Genomic DNA, 16614 nt, shown 5'->3' with positions numbered 1-16614 from the left:
CTGGACACCAACTGTATTTGGCTAGATTAGATTTGTACATACCATTTGATTGAAATATTACCTGTCAATTCGTTTTACACATCATAAATGTAAATGTATATGTTCTCTAACATGGCCTAGCTGTTATCAAGTTCAGTGCAAGTTTCTCTGGTTAAAACAAAACTTCTCATTAGATATTCATTAAAATCAAGCATCCAAAGAGGGTATCATGGCTCTTATATGTGAACAGGTCAATACACAACAAGTAATGAACTTTTACCTTGATTCCCATACTTTTAGTCCTCCAAAATTGATTGGTGAACTTGGGCTTCCTCATTATGTAAACGCTCACTTTATTCTTTGAATGCGATTCAGACGTGAATTTTGTTAGGCAAGGAGTTTGTAAATCAATCTTTCACACTTATCTAGCAGTCAAATAAAAGTAGTTGGTAACTCATATTTAACAAAATTACAAAACTGTGCCAGACTTTGAAAAGAAATTTCTAAGGACTCTTTTTTTCCCAAGTGCTAATGTATAATTCTTCTGTCAACAGCTTGATATGTAAAGTAATGCCATTCACTTTACATTTATTGAAAATCAACAAAATGTTAGATTTCGATAAAAGCTTTTTTTCTAACTTTCTACATCTTGAATTGGTAGAATTGCTACTTAAAACCAAGATAATATTGATATTTGATAAATCTGAGTTTTAATGAAGCAGTTCAAAGCTCATAATGCTTATGGTACACTTTTGTCTTGTTTTAACAGTTCTAATTATTACACTTTCTAAATATTACACCACATCATCTTTTCAATCTGTTTCCATATTCCTCCTAATTCTGTAATCTACTGCTAAAAAGTTTTCACCTATCTATATTCAATCATTAATTTAGTATGTTTACTTAAACTAAAAAAGGTTGTTTTTTCCATTAAAAATAGAAATCAATAACTTTGTCAAGCCTTCATGGAATTTAATGAAACTTGAACAAGAACAGTTTACATTGATTCAATTTTTTTGCTAAAGAAAACAACACCAAGGGTATACACAAGCTGTATCTCTTAATATAGAAACCTTATAAAAAGTGCATGTATTGAAGCATGTTAATCATGAACTAGTCACTTATCTTGTGATCCTTTTTTACTACGAATGTTCAATTCACCAAAGAAACGCAAAACAAAAATATTTATTTTACCACTAATTGTTCAATTTATCACAGAAAAGCAAGACAAAAATATTTATTTTACCACTAATGTTCAATTCACCAAAAAAACGCAAAACAAAAATATTTATTTTACCACAAATGTTCAATTTACCAAAGAAAAGCAAGACAACATTGTTTATTTATATAATGGTTGGACAAAGAGACATTCATTCATATCTTTTATAAAATACAGACAATTTAGAGTTTGACATATTATTTGGAGACTGTATGCTGCTTTCTAGATGTCTTTGAATTGCATTTGTTGTTATGGTTGCTATCTCCCTGATGCATATCCCACATCTCCTTATTTACAGATAAGTTGATTACACTATATTGTTAGAGTGGGGGTACAATATATAAACAGCTTTGATTCTATAACTTTTACAGGGACATGAATATTTAGATTGATGTGCAATTTGTCTCTGGTGACATTTAACTCTCCTTTATCTTGTCTATAACCTAAATATGATATTGAACAATCAATCTGGATTTAGTTATCTAATTAAAAAAAAGTAATGAAATATTGTAAATCATCTATAACTAATTTTAATAAATCTGGTGAAGTAATTTATATGCTCTTTCATCCTATTGTCACAGGTGGTATAAAAGAGAACCACAGAGATTAATATATAATATATTCAATATATATTCTCTTATATCATAATTACTGCTTATGCTAAGCTAAGGATATGATTGATATTGTTGGTTCTAAAAAAGTACCTAAATGGGCGTAAATGGACAAACTTTTAATTATAACAAATACTGTTTAGCGGGTTATTTTTGCAGATGTAAAATTTCACGATTTTCTATGAATAAGGTATATACGAAATATTTTGGCGGATTCAAAACTTTTATCAATACTTTTGCATGTGCACTTTTAAATTGGCAGAATTTATTTTGGCAATTTTGCTCTATCCACGAAAATAAGCGAAAAATTTACACCCTGCGAAAATAACTTGCTATACTGTATGCTAGAGCAAATAGTCCCAATAGCAGAATGTTCCATTTTTTATCATTTCTGGCCATTCACAGCTTTTCATATCTATTTCTAAGTCATACCACTATCTAACACAAAAATTGAGATTTGTATTCCAACAATTAATTCCATTTGTAACATATTGAATTTTAATGATTCATTTTTTACAGAAACAAAAAAAAATTTCATCATACTGCTAAATTTGAAATCCTATGAAAATTATGCAATCTTGGCATTCACATCATGGGATATTGACACAAGAAAACCTGCACGATACATCATAATGATATATGTGAGATTCCCCAGACAATAGCACTGCCATAAGAGAGACTAGCATATGTTACTCTACAGGCTCAAATTACTGTAGGGTAATACAAGATAAAACAGCTATAGCAAAGAGGAATCAATCTTAATACATGTTAATGTATTTAAACCAGACAAAACAATGTCCTGAAAAACAGACTGCAACCTTCATAAAACATGCTGATAAAAAGGACCACAACTCAACCTAATCGGAGATCAGATATATGGATATATAGGTTAAACGACAACGTATCTGTATATCACAGGTTAATAGAGTTAGGAAATTACAATATGCCTATAACATTCCGCACAGTTAATGAAAGTATACATAGATATATTTTTGGGTCTTACCAGGTACTCTTATATTTCAATTAACTAATGTAAACACTGCAAACAAACTCATTAAAAAAAACCTGAATATGATTAAGAAGCAACTGTACACTCCCCCCTACAAAATTAAAAGGTATTAATACAGCAAACTCGAATAATATTCAAAAACTTTCTATTTTCTATTTAAAGAAAGATTCTACATTAGTGACTGAAATGCCTTCGTACGTAGTCTTATGTTAATCATTTACCCCTTGATGTTATCAGCATCATTGATTACTTAATTTGTGAGGCAGTAAGGACTAGATGTCTTTCGGTCATTTGTGATATTTAGTTTTTATATCATTATCATAAACTTTATGTCTTTTTGTATAAAAATCATACAAAAGATTTGAAATAGCAATTGAATCATGACTCTTAATTTCAAATTGGAAACCTGCTATTTGATTTAAAAGTTATTTAGAATTTTCAATTTTCTGATTGGAGAAATAACAAGCTTAAGTTTTCATATTCAAATACTAGTATGATTGCCAATGTGACAACTATCTACCAGAGTTCAAATGAAGTGAATAAAAGTAGTTATAGCAACCATAAGCTAGGACCTCAACAATGAGAAACCCATACCATATAGTCACCCTAAAAAAGGCATAGGCATGAAAAATGTGAATCATTACTCAAACGAGAGAACTAATAGCCTTATTTATAACAATACAATTTCAAAAACAAATACAACAGACATGAATCTATGTTCTATAATAACTAATATAAAATGTCACCTAACAGGATTCTCACATTGTTTCATTACTTATAGTTCAATCATGTGAAAGTAATATTAAAAATATTTTCCAATAATTTTATTACAGTTTATCTAATGTTAATATGGCGATGATAAAATCCATTTATACAAACTTGATCAACTGTTTAAAGGTTTCCATCTGACACATGAACTGAAATCTAAGTTAGATATTATGAAGATTCTGATTTGCACAGGAAATGAAAAAGCACTACAGAAAAGTTATAATTTGCAGAAGAAAATGATTCTTCCAATATCACGATTTTATTGGAATATTATGCTTTAGGTTTAATCAGTTTTACCATGATTGCCCAACGATTATTGATAATATTTTTGTAAACTGTTTAAACACCCACTTTAATGATTTCATCTGCGATTACAATGCATTAGCCTAATCAGAAATATCACTAGCAATTAACATCTCAAGTTTAATGATCCATATTTATTTATAAAAGGAAACAAAACTAACACAACTTAGGTAATAAGTATAATCCTACATAAAACCCAAACCCAAACCCAAACCCATAGATTTATCTTCCTCATGTTTTTCTTTCTACTTTTCTTAATGTAATAGAACCATAAAACTAGTCAGTAAGCAAATGATCATAAGGACAAAGAAACTGACTAATTCTATGATCTTAATGACAAGGAACTGGAAAACAGTTGACTAAAGCCTATAATCAAAGTGACAAGTATATTAAAACAATTGACTAAGCCAATGATCTAAAAATGACAAGAAACTTTAGAATAATTGACTATCCCCCATAGTCTGATGGAAAAGGAACCAGAAAACATTGACTAAGCCAATAGTCTTAATGACAGAGAACCATATACCAATTGACTTATAAGCCTTTGTGATGAGAATCAAAAATGCAACTGACTAAGCCAATGATCTATATGACAAGAAATCAAAACACATGTGACTAAGTCAATGATCTTAATGAACAGAATCCAGAGAATTACTGACTAAGCCTATGATTAAAATGACAACAAACCAGAAAACAACAATCTCAGCCAATAGTTTTATTGATAAGGGCACCAGAAAACAACTGGCTAAGCCCAAAGTCTTAATGATAAGGAACCTGAAAACAATTGACTAAGTCAATGGTCTTCCTGACAAACACCTGGAAAACAACTGAATTTCAATGAAACAGAACCCCGGTATGTTTTTTTTTAAATTAAAATTGGTATTATTCATAATATTACCACAATTTTGTGAAAGTTTTTGTTTGATTCTGATTAGGTGAGAGAAAATAGGTCGCTCCTGTTCATATTTATGTATAACATACATTTTCATTACTTCTTTGTGAATATATTTTGGTGTAGTAGCCATTTGATGCAAATATGTGTTGATACTTCCATATCAAAAGCAACATCCTTACCAATCTAAGTACAATTGAGTCTGAATATCTTAACCTACAACTTGTCAATCATTATTCAAATAATGCACTATAAGCACCCTCTCCCTGATAAGCAATAAATTTTCATCACTAATTACAAACTACTTGAACAATTTGTTTGCTGAAATGTCATAAGCTGTCTTTGCCCATTAAATGACAAACTTGAGAAATTGGATCCTTTTCAATTTTTTCTGTTGCAGAAGCATAAGAATGGTTGAACCAAACAAGAGTACCGTAATAGAGAATTTAATAATTGTGCTGCAATCAAAAACATCATGTTTCTGTCAAACAACTAAATAAATTGTGCAAACACGACTCTCCTTTGTAATTTTCAATAATACATTTGTATAGCTAAAAAATTAGTATTTTTGTTATTCACTGACTATCTTTCACCTTCATGATAACATTATCCCGAAAATCAATTGATGAAACGACTTAAGAGAGCAACAAACTCATGTCTCAAAGGAATTTTGATAGAATTAATTGATGATGCCCGTGACCAAATGATAAATATATTCAATTCTTACTCTGGAAGACGTAATCACTGTCTAAAGTTAATTCCAATAGTATCCACTATGGCCAATATGAATGATACAGATAGTAAGGGTTTGTTTTTCTTCTTTGATACTATGGCAGAGAGTGTCTTTAATTAAAAAAAACACAAATATGAGTTTAAATCTGTGCAATTATCACCATATCGCATTTTTCGCAATAATAAAAACATTGCATTACATTTCTGAATTTACGTAATACTTTTGTTATCTGGTAATCGCCTTTAAAATTGGACGTCCCCCTTAACTGCTTTAGTTCATGTTTATACTTAATATAAGTTCATCTTCTTGTTACTTTTCAATAAATTATGAACAATTAATCAACTGAAATCACTGTTAAGAAGAAAGATTTACTGACATTACTGATTTATCATGTCTTAAAACAATCGAAAGAACAGTAGGAATTCATCAATGAGACAGCAAGCAAATAAAGAAAGGAAAGAAACAATTATAACATTTAAGAAGATTAATAGCCTTCTTTAATACCAGATAGTTCAAGGACCTTGTGCAAGTAGTTATGGAACCATTGAAAAATTAATACGAAATATTTCTTTCACTATTAAAGGCAAATTTTGCTTGATTATATAATTTTCAGTTCTTTTGAAAGATGTATCTTTCTTATATTGGAAAATGCTCATCAGAAGCAGTGGCCATCTTGAATTCTCAATAAGAACTCTGTCAATTTTCTTCACAGAACTATATTTATCCTGCAATTGGGTGTTCTACTATACAGATACAGCCCTACAGATATCGCTATGCTGTATCTGTATACTATACAGATATCACTTTAAAGCTCCGCCCACTGCCGGACTGAGAATTGTACGAACCTGCGTGACCTCAGAATGTGTTTTGCAGTCGCATTCCAAGGACGTGTTATTACTTTTATACGTTCTGTTTGTTTTCAAACATTTCTTTAGAGTAATAAGACTCTGATAACATACACACATGAACAGCAGTCTTTTCTACGATGACAACTATCGATTTCAAAACTTGAATGTGTATGATTGTGTAACAAAAACAATCATGTCAATTTCATCATGCATGTGTAGTGAATGTCGCTGTCTGAGGCGTAGGAGTCAACTCGTACAGTCCTGTTTCAAATTGGACACTATTCTGTTATTTGTTTTTACTGTTGAAATTATTTGTTATGTTAAAATATATAATTATTCACCTTGAGCGATGTATTATTGTTGACCATTCGATATTCTTTTTTGCGAACCCGTCTGTTCAACTGAATGTGTGTTTACTGCATCGTATTACTACACGGGCCTCAAGGGATTTCAAATCCAAAATAAATGCAAAACATGTGTTTTTGTGTCTTTCAAAACACAAATAATGTAGAGAATTAATTGCAAGATAAAGACAATAACTGTTTAGTGTCTTTAAATATCAGCTGTATTTGTACTCGGCTCGAAACAGGTGTAGTAGCTCGCTAAAAGCTCGCATACACCTTGTTTCCTAGCCTCGTACAAATATAGCTGATATTTAAAGACACTCGGCTCGAAACAGGTGTAGTAGCTCGCTAAAAGCTCGCATACACCTTGTTTCCTAGCCTCGTACAAATATAGCTGATATTTAAAGACACTCGGCTCGAAACAGGTGTAGTAGCTCGCTAAAAGCTCGCATACACCTTGTTTCCTAGCCTCGTACATATATAGCTGATATTTAAAGACACTCGGCTCGAAACAGGTGTAATAGCTCGCTAAAAGCTCGCATACACCTTGTTTCCTTGCCTCGTACAAATATAGCTGATATTTAAAGACACTAAACAGTTATTTTCTATATATATATTCATTTAATTGTTTGTCAATGCTATATTATGTCTAATTTCTGACTTTAAATTTCTACTTCATTTAACCAGGAAGTAAGTTGTTTTGTAACATCTATAATTATTTCAACTGCTTAGTTAAGAAAATAAAGATAATAATGTACATATCTGAATATATAGTACTTTAAATCTAATTAAAGGTCTACTCTGAGTATGAAAAAAGTAAAAATATTTAATATTTCAAAATAAAAATAAAGATGTAGGTATCTGCCAATTTTTCTTAACAATTGTCTCATTAGTAAAAGCAGTTGTTAACTCACATGTTCATTACGATGTCTGTGGTCAGAACCTGATATAGTGGTTGTCTTTTGTTTCATCTTAATGATTTTTATCCTTAAGGGAATTTATTATGGAAGACCTTTGACAGTCAGGAAATAAAAACCAATTAGTAAAAAGGGCAATAAATTTTAAAATACATTAATAAAAATGCAAAATTAATACTAGAAATCCCCACTCTCACAAATACATAAGAATAATTAAGTTTCAGTTCAAAGAATAAAAATGTATGTAAATCCATCAGAGCAATTCAATTTATTGACTATAACTCTGCAAGCTAATAGAAAAAATATGCAAATTTCAATCAAGAAATAGCTGAAACTTCCTTAATTCTTCCAATAAAACCATCAAATGCATTTCTCACTAACTTGAAATTCATTTCTTTAATTAGAGAACATGATATGCATCATCAACTTATAAAAACATAAATTCAACAGCGAGAGAACAATATGTCAATACTGGAGTTTTTAACAAAAAAACAACTACCACATTATAAGTTTTGCAATTTCTAGGTTTAATTTACAATTATAGTAATTCAAGAAAAGAAAATTTCTACAATAGCTATGTCATTACCTTAAAGTAATTGTAATGCAGTTTTCAGAAAGAACATTAACGAGTATTAACTGGTTGAAATTAATCAGAAATTTCAAACTGACACATTACAAATGATTTTGAAGTTGAAAGTATTGTGATTAGTATCCCCTGATGTCATTCAAAGGCATATTCAAGAAGTTCAATAGTTACAGAAAAAAACTAGAGGCTCTAAAGAGCCTGTGTCGCTCACCTTGGTCTATGTGCATATTAAACAAAGGACACAAATGGATTCATGACAAAATTGTATTTTGGTGATGGTGATGTGTTTGAAGTTCTTACTTTACTGAACATTCTTGCTTCTTACAATTATATTTATAATGAACTTTGCCCATTAGTAACAGAGAAAAATATTTGGTAAAAATTTACATAAATTTACCAAATTAATGAAAATTGTTAAAAATTGACTATAAAGGGCAATAACTCCTTAAGGGGTCAATTGACCATTTAGGTCATGTGGACTTATTTGTAGATCTTACTTTGATGAACATTATCGCTGTTTACAGTTTATCGCTATCTATAATAGTATTCAAGATAATAACCAAAAACAGCAAAATTTCTTTAAAAATTACCAATTGGAGGGCAGCAACCCAACAACCGGTTGTCCTATTCATTTGAATATTTCAGGGCAGATATATATTGACTTGATTAACAATTTAACTCCTTGTCAGATTTCCTCTAAATGATTTGGGTTTCAGAGTTATAAGCAAAAAACTACATTTTACCCCTGTTCTATTTTTAGCCGTGGTGGCCATCTTGGTTGGATGGCCAGGTCATCGGACACATTTTTCAAACAAGGTACCTCAAAGATGATTGTGGCCAAGTTTGAATTAATTTGGCCCAGTAGTTTCAGAGGAGAAGATTTTTGTAAAAGATAACTAAGATTTACGAAAAATGGTTAAAAATTGACTATAAAGGGCAATAACTCCTAAAGGGGTCAACTGACCATTTCGGTCACGTTGACTTATTTGTAAATCTTACTTTGATGAACATTATTGCTGTTTACAGTTTATCTCTATCTATAATAATATTCAAGATAATAACCAAAAACGGCAAAAATTTCCTCAAAATTACCAATTCAGGGGCAGCAACCCAACAACGGGTTGACCGATTCATCTGAAAATTTCAGGGCAGATAGATCTTGACCTGATAAACATATTTACCCCATGTCAGATTTCCTCTAAATGCTTTGGTTTTTGAGTTATAAGCCAAAAACTGCATTTTACCCCTATGTTCTATTTTTAGCCGTGGCGGCCATCTTGGTTGGTTGACCGGGTCACGCCACACATTTTTTAAACTAGATACCCCAATGATGATTGTGGCCAAGTTTGGTTCAATTTGGCCCAGTAGTTTCAGAGGAGAAGACTTTTGTAAAAGTTAACGACGACGGACGACGACGGACGCAAAGTGATGGGAAAAGCTCACTTGGCCCTTCGGGCCAGGTGAGCTAAAAATGCAGAAAAGACTTGTTGTCCAATCAAAACACTAGGGAGCACAAGGGAGGTGTTGATTGGCTGCATAATTAAAGTGGTTAAGTCTTTCAAGGAAGATGTGATTCAACTGCTGTCTCAAATAATACATACAGAAATGACAGAGAATATGTTAACAAACTCAAATGTTGACGAACTGACTGGCAGTAAAAACATAAACAGTAACAATTTTACTATCCAAAATTGGCAATTCAATCATTAATGTCTCAACTGATGCTCAAGGCCAAATAATTAAAAGTCCAAAGTCTAATACAAATACTGAAAAATACCTAAAGTAAAGTCAAATTTGGACAAAGATTCAAAACTTTGCAAGTGGGACATATAATCCTTAAATCAAAATGATTTCCAAAACTTTAGACAAGCAAATTTTAATGAAACAAGATGACATTTATCAATCGGTAATACAAGATTTTTTAAAACAAATTCAATCCCCTCTGTAAAGAAAGAGATAGCAACACAACAACATTATGGCTTTAAAGTAGGTATAGGATATCCCATTAATTTATCTAGTATTCAGTAATCCATCTTTGTTGTGCAACCATTTTAACTTAAAATGAGAGTGTTGTATTACTATTGGTAATGGAACTCTTTTGGAGATTATGAAGCTCATTTTGAGGGAAAAATACACATTTATCAATTTAAGCCATAATGCCACCAGCACCCATCAGTCATAGAATATCAACCACAAAATCTGTCATCCATAAATAATAATTTTTTTGATGGTAAAAATATGCATTTATCAAATTAAGCCACAATGCCACCAGCCCCAATCAGTCATAGAATATTATTTGAACCACGAAATCTGTCATCCATAAATAATAATTTCAAAGTATCAATACCATAGATAGGATCAAAGGAATACAAAAGAGTCATGATATAAATATATCAATAACTGGCCATAAAAGCTTAGACATGTTGTAATGTATTTGCACATCTTGTAGCCTGGTGTTATATTTTCCACCCACATATTATCACTGAACAGATGTAAAAGGGATGATAAAATTTCATTTACAACTTTTGATGCCTTATGCCTGCCGTATAACTGATATCTATGTGCAACATAACTGTAATACTGATCAAATTTAATTATATTGTAAAAGGAGTAAGCGTTACTCACAAACATTGGAAATGGAGTTTTATTGGCAAAGCAATCTTCCAGCCCACAATTTGTGTAAACATTTTAATTATTTAGTCATTTTTCCTGTTAAGCAGCTCCAAAGATGCAATAAAACTCTTTGATCATACCCGAATAAGTTCAAATCAATATTTTTGTTTACTTATGGACAACATTCATCTGTATTTTCCAATATAAACTAGAACTGCATAAAATTTAATAACAGGATAAAATGATAGATTGGGTTTACTGAAAAATCAATTATGAATTACTGAGTTGATAATCCAGTAATAACTTGTTAATTGTTTTCGTATCTTTTTTCATATGGCACGAGACTCTACTCATTTCTATTTTCTTAATAAGAAATTGTTTATCTAATTAACCCATTAATATTTATAAGCTTATTTTGACATCAAAAAGCTTAGATATAGTCAAATGGAAATGATGTGGGGTTTTAACAGAAAACTTCAGAGATTGAGAGTAAATGCAGTCCTCTTGAAGCATATCTACTACAGATGGAAAATACCTGTTATTATACATGTAGTTATCATACAAAATATTGTTCACAAGCTTAAAATGTACATGTACAGCTAAAGAGGAAAAAATCTAATACAGAAAACATTTAAATTTTAGGACTGACACACACAGACCTGAGAAAACATCATAACCATACACTATCAAAGCTGAACATAAAAAAAATTAAACATTCAAAAAAATGCAAGAGAGCACCGCAGGTAGGGATGTTCCATGAAAGAAAACAAAAATTGGTAAAAAGCACACACTGATGGAAAAATGTAGTTTTCTGATAAAACAAAACTTTCAAATCATTATATCTAAATGTAAGCTTTTTTTACCAATCTGAGACGCTATACCTTTTTACTTTTCTAATATGTAAATAAAAAAGGATTGTATGAGTTAAATTTCTTGTTATATAGCAAAAACCAAATGTGGAAATGTGTCCCCTTAACTACATAAGTCAATGGCATCAAACCTTTTAAAAATTATACCAGAAACAATGAAGTTGGAACCATACCTTTATATATAATGTTGTTTACTTATGCTATATGGCTGCTGTCACCACATATTAGCTATGTGAAAGATTAGAAACCTGGGGTTCAACAAGTTCTATACATGACAGTGCATATTTATTTTAATACAAGTCCAAAGATGGTTCAATAATAATATATTCAATAATTATCCAACATATTAAGCGAATGAGTAATTTCATTTAAGCAAGCAATAATGGCTGGTATTCTTCAAAGAAAATGACTACTGTCAAGAATCTCCTAGGGAATATATAATTTGAAATACAATAAAAATAATTTCTGGTGTTTCATTGTAGAGCATTGACTGTTGCTATAGTTCATGTATAGAGACAAAAGAATTTGTTAGCACAAGATAATTTTTTGTGGCATGTTCTGCTTCACAAATTACAATTCATATCAATAATAAAAGATACCTATAGTCAGAAAATATCCCTACTGAGTTGAAAAGCAATAAAGTGCCTATTCAAAGTAAACCACAATGACAACTAACATGCAGTGATGTGTAAATTGTCATTAAAATGTACGTATTACCATTACTTTCTGCTTTTTGGCAGAGAAATTTTAATCTTTAGAGACATCAGCTCAAAAACACCATACATATTCTTATATAATTATAGAAAATATAATCTTATGTGTTACCCTTCATTAGAATCAAACAGTGATAAAACAAAATTAAAACATGACATTTAAAACAGTTTGCACTGCCAATGGATTCTCCTTGAACCACACATTGATTGAGAGATAAGCAGTCATAAGTACCACATATGGTCTGTTTTATATTTCAAGAGGCTGAGTGCAAAATAGTGTGCCTAGAAGGATAAAGAAAACATTTACTTTTGTCTGTAAATTGTTGATTATTTCCTTGACTGTACAATCTCAGGTGGCCCAATAATACTGATGTTTTATTTTAGTTATCTAGAAACTAAGAGTCTGATAAATTTCCATAGATATAAGAAGATGTGGTACGAGTGCCAATGAGACAACTCTCCATTTAATTTTAAGTCACAATTTGTAAAAGTAAACCATAAAAGATCAAAGAACGGTCTTCAACACGAAGCCTTGGCTTACACCAAACATCAAGGTATAAAGGGCCTCAAAAATTACTAGTGTAAAACAATACAAAAGGGAAAACCAACGTACAGTCTGATCTATATAAAAAAAAACTTTGTTACTTTATTCCAAAAAAATATTACTTTATAAAACATTTTTTGTTGTTGATATTAATGAATTCCTAATGAATTTGAGGCAAAAGCTTTCAGCCATCACAGCTAAAATATTTTCTATTAAATTTAGATTAATATATCTTTGAAACAACTGTTTACAAAAAAAGAACTTTAATCAGGAGCTTTTCAAAAGGCCTGATTTTTTTTAAAATGCCTTTTACATCAATTATATATTTTGAGAAGATAAATGAGCATCTTTATGCAGCAGGGAAGATTACTTAACTAATATGGAGATTTCGTCTACCTAGGGAACATATAATTTGTCATGTAGATTTAGTCTACCTAGGGACATATAATTTGTCATGTAATATCCTTTGCTGGCTGTTGCTTTGTTCAGAATCAGATGACAAAGGGATTTGTCACTAATGAGTAATCATTTCTGTTGATATTATTTTTTTGATAAATTACACCTTATCTTTTAACATGAAAATGCAATACAAAAATATGACAGAAATGGTGTTGTGTCTTTTGAGAAATTATTAAAAATTACAGGCAAGTCACGATTCTAAAGTGTCAGATATAAGTTTTTTTCAGATGAACCTTTTTTATTCAATAACAAATTCTTTTTGAAGCTTTGAATATAAATAAATACAATTAAAACAGCAGTATAAATATCAGAATATAAGTATGATTACTAAGTTGTATTTATTTCCTATTGAACTTTCAAATTCTGATATAGGGTATGTCAGAAACAAAATTGTTGTGTTTGTGTAATTGAGGGGGCATGTATAAAGCAGTGAATACTGATTTACACTGATGGTTTTCCCCTATTAAGAAAGCTTGCTACCTATAATAAGACGATAGTAATGCCACAATCAATTTTGATCTTGGTTGCTTTAAGGGTTTTTCATCTATACAATTTTGAACTACTAGAACTGTATTAGGCAAATACTGAATTTTTTATGATGCTATTTTAGACTTATTTCTAGACTAAATATTTAATACTCCAGTATGGTAATATCAGCTATCAGATTCAGTCATAAAAACAGTCTTTAAGTGAACTAGTTTGTATAATGATTCATTTTATACATTGCTACGGGTCATATCTGACTCTATGTAATCTGTCTCTTCCATTAAGATCCAATATCGTTTGCTAAATCATCATCAACAAGTTGAGATGAGACTAACAGTGTCAATTAATACAGGTAGGACACTACACCATTGACTGCAATTATACCTTAGTAAATTACTTGGTCTTTTTCTATAATGGACAATAATCTTCTAAACTGGCAATTCCTTTGCAACAAATTGGTCTGAAGTGGATAAAATTACCATGTAATTCATGGCAAAAAGCTGAGTAGCACTTGGTCATTTTTACATACAGGGTACAATAAAAGTTGATCATGTTCATCTAAAAGAACCATTATTGTTTCACTGTAATTTGTCTTTGTCAAGATCATGGTAGAGTATAATAACTGTAATATGGACAAGGTGTAAATGACACCCCTAAAACATAAATTCATCTGAATAAAAGTTTGATTCAAAAAGGTAAAACAAAAATATTACAGATAAAAACAATGGCATAATATGGTAAAGGTTCAGATAAAGTTTCTATAATTCAAATGAGCAGTTAAGAAGCAATTACAAATACAAAAGAGGGATTTACGGCACTAACAGACAGATCTCCTAAAATATCCCCAACACTATATACAACCTTCTTAAAATAATAAAAGCAGATGTGGAGTATCAAAACCATTGAGTTTATTCTAAAACATTAGGTAACAATGGCCTCCTAGGTGTATGTTAATCTGCTTGACAAAGTTTGACATTACAATCTAATTCAGGGTGAAAAGTGTTATAGTTAGAAGGCTGGAGAGCAAGGATAAGTATTCAGCACGTAACTGGAAACCTGAACCTGAGCACAATGGTTAACCACAAACATTCACCCAGAAACTCAACTTAAACAACTTTAATTTTAAAAAGACTTTTTTGACTTAAAGCTGTAGAATGTTTTATATTTTTGGCTTTCCAAAGTTTTGATCTAGTTTTGGCTTTCCAACCAAAAATGAGAACATCTATCTGTAATATACACGTTTTTTTTTTAATACAAAGTATTATGTGTATGGCACTTTCCCTAAAAACTGTTCTATACTTTCCAAATATCCAGAAATATATTAATGCAGCAAATATTTTTCAGGATATCTTTATTTAGTTGAAAATAAATAAATTCATCTCATTTTTTATCCTTATTTTTGTACAAAGTCATAAAATTAATTAAATATGTTCTATCAACATTTGATCAGACAAAAGTGAATGACTTCAATTGACCTTAATAAACTGGTATAATTAATGCATGGGAATGTATTAACAAAAATACTACAATTCATCTTTTTTAATTCATAAAATCCTCTGTCTGGTCCATTCCAACTTCAATTCCATTCTCAGACTGACAAAAGACAATATAACAGATAAACAATATTGAAATATCACTGTGGACAGACTTATTCTAGAACAAATGTTATTTAAACCTTATATATTCTTCCATTATTACCGGTTTTAATTCATTTCTACCGAATGGCAGACACACTGTATTAAACTGTAATCCTTTTTATTCCTGTACGAAGCAGACTCGCTATTTCTTAAATTGGATTACTTTAACTAAGATCAACTTTTCACAAGAGGCATTACTACCAATGTAAAAAATAAGGTTTTAACTAAACACCTTCACCAATTTTACATTTATTTTGATTTTACATTTATCAGTTTTCTCTCAAATCTCCTACTTTTTGCTTTCATCAATTTGAATTCAAGCCGATCAGACATTTTGGAATTCGTTAATTTAAATCTGTCAGTCTGCATAGAGACTACAAATTTTTCATCTGATCATCCATTGCATGCATACAGAATATCTATTAATTTCTTGTGGATTCACCGATTTATTGAGCAGCACATTGAAACTGTATGAACTTTACTACTGGAAATGGAATTTTCAATTTATAACAATTAACTTTCATTTGCATTTCAATTAACATTTGCACTACGCCATTTGCAAATTGTTTACAGGCAACACAAGGAAATTCATGAGTTTAATGCGGTCAGGCACTAGGCTATTCAATAACAATTCTCAAATAATTTGTGATTTCATGTTGTTAGGCATTTTTCCACTTTCACTCCATACGAGAAAGTGCTTCAATATGCCATTGGAAAATTAAAGTGATGTTTTCAATCTTTTATACATGTTAGGTTCACTTTACTTCAAGCTATGAGTAGATATTTAGTAATTGAGGAAATAATTAAATTTACAAGGACTAGGGTCTAAATTGGCTGACATTTTCAAAATCACTACATGCTCTAATGAATATTATTTATCTATTCAGAGATGGAGGATAAAATCTATTGGAAAAAGTGATCTTTGAGAGCTAAGTATGTCATGAAAAATAGCTGTAGAAGGTTAAGGAGATGAAAAAATATTGATAATTTGTTTTGTTTGTTCCATATTTAGGTATAAAATGATATAATGACCAATTTAACTGAGAAGGTTTCTATGTGAACAGAATTCTATGAAGAGGCAATT

At 30.6% G+C, this 16614-nt stretch overlaps 1 protein-coding gene across 3 annotated transcripts in view; it reads right to left on the bottom strand.

Moving 5' to 3' along the window:
• The window catches only part of LOC143073833 (voltage-dependent calcium channel subunit alpha-2/delta-3-like), a 127015-nt gene that overhangs the window by 93046 nt on the left and 17355 nt on the right, over positions 1–16614 (bottom strand). The gene's annotated exons all lie outside the window — the stretch shown is intronic.

The sequence above is a fragment of the Mytilus galloprovincialis genome, chromosome 1 (assembly GCF_965363235.1).
Source record: "Mytilus galloprovincialis chromosome 1, xbMytGall1.hap1.1, whole genome shotgun sequence".
Lineage (NCBI taxonomy): Eukaryota > Metazoa > Mollusca > Bivalvia > Mytilida > Mytilidae > Mytilus > Mytilus galloprovincialis.
The sequence above is the reverse complement of the archived record's forward strand: the minus strand, read 5'-3'. Positions and strand labels throughout refer to the sequence as shown.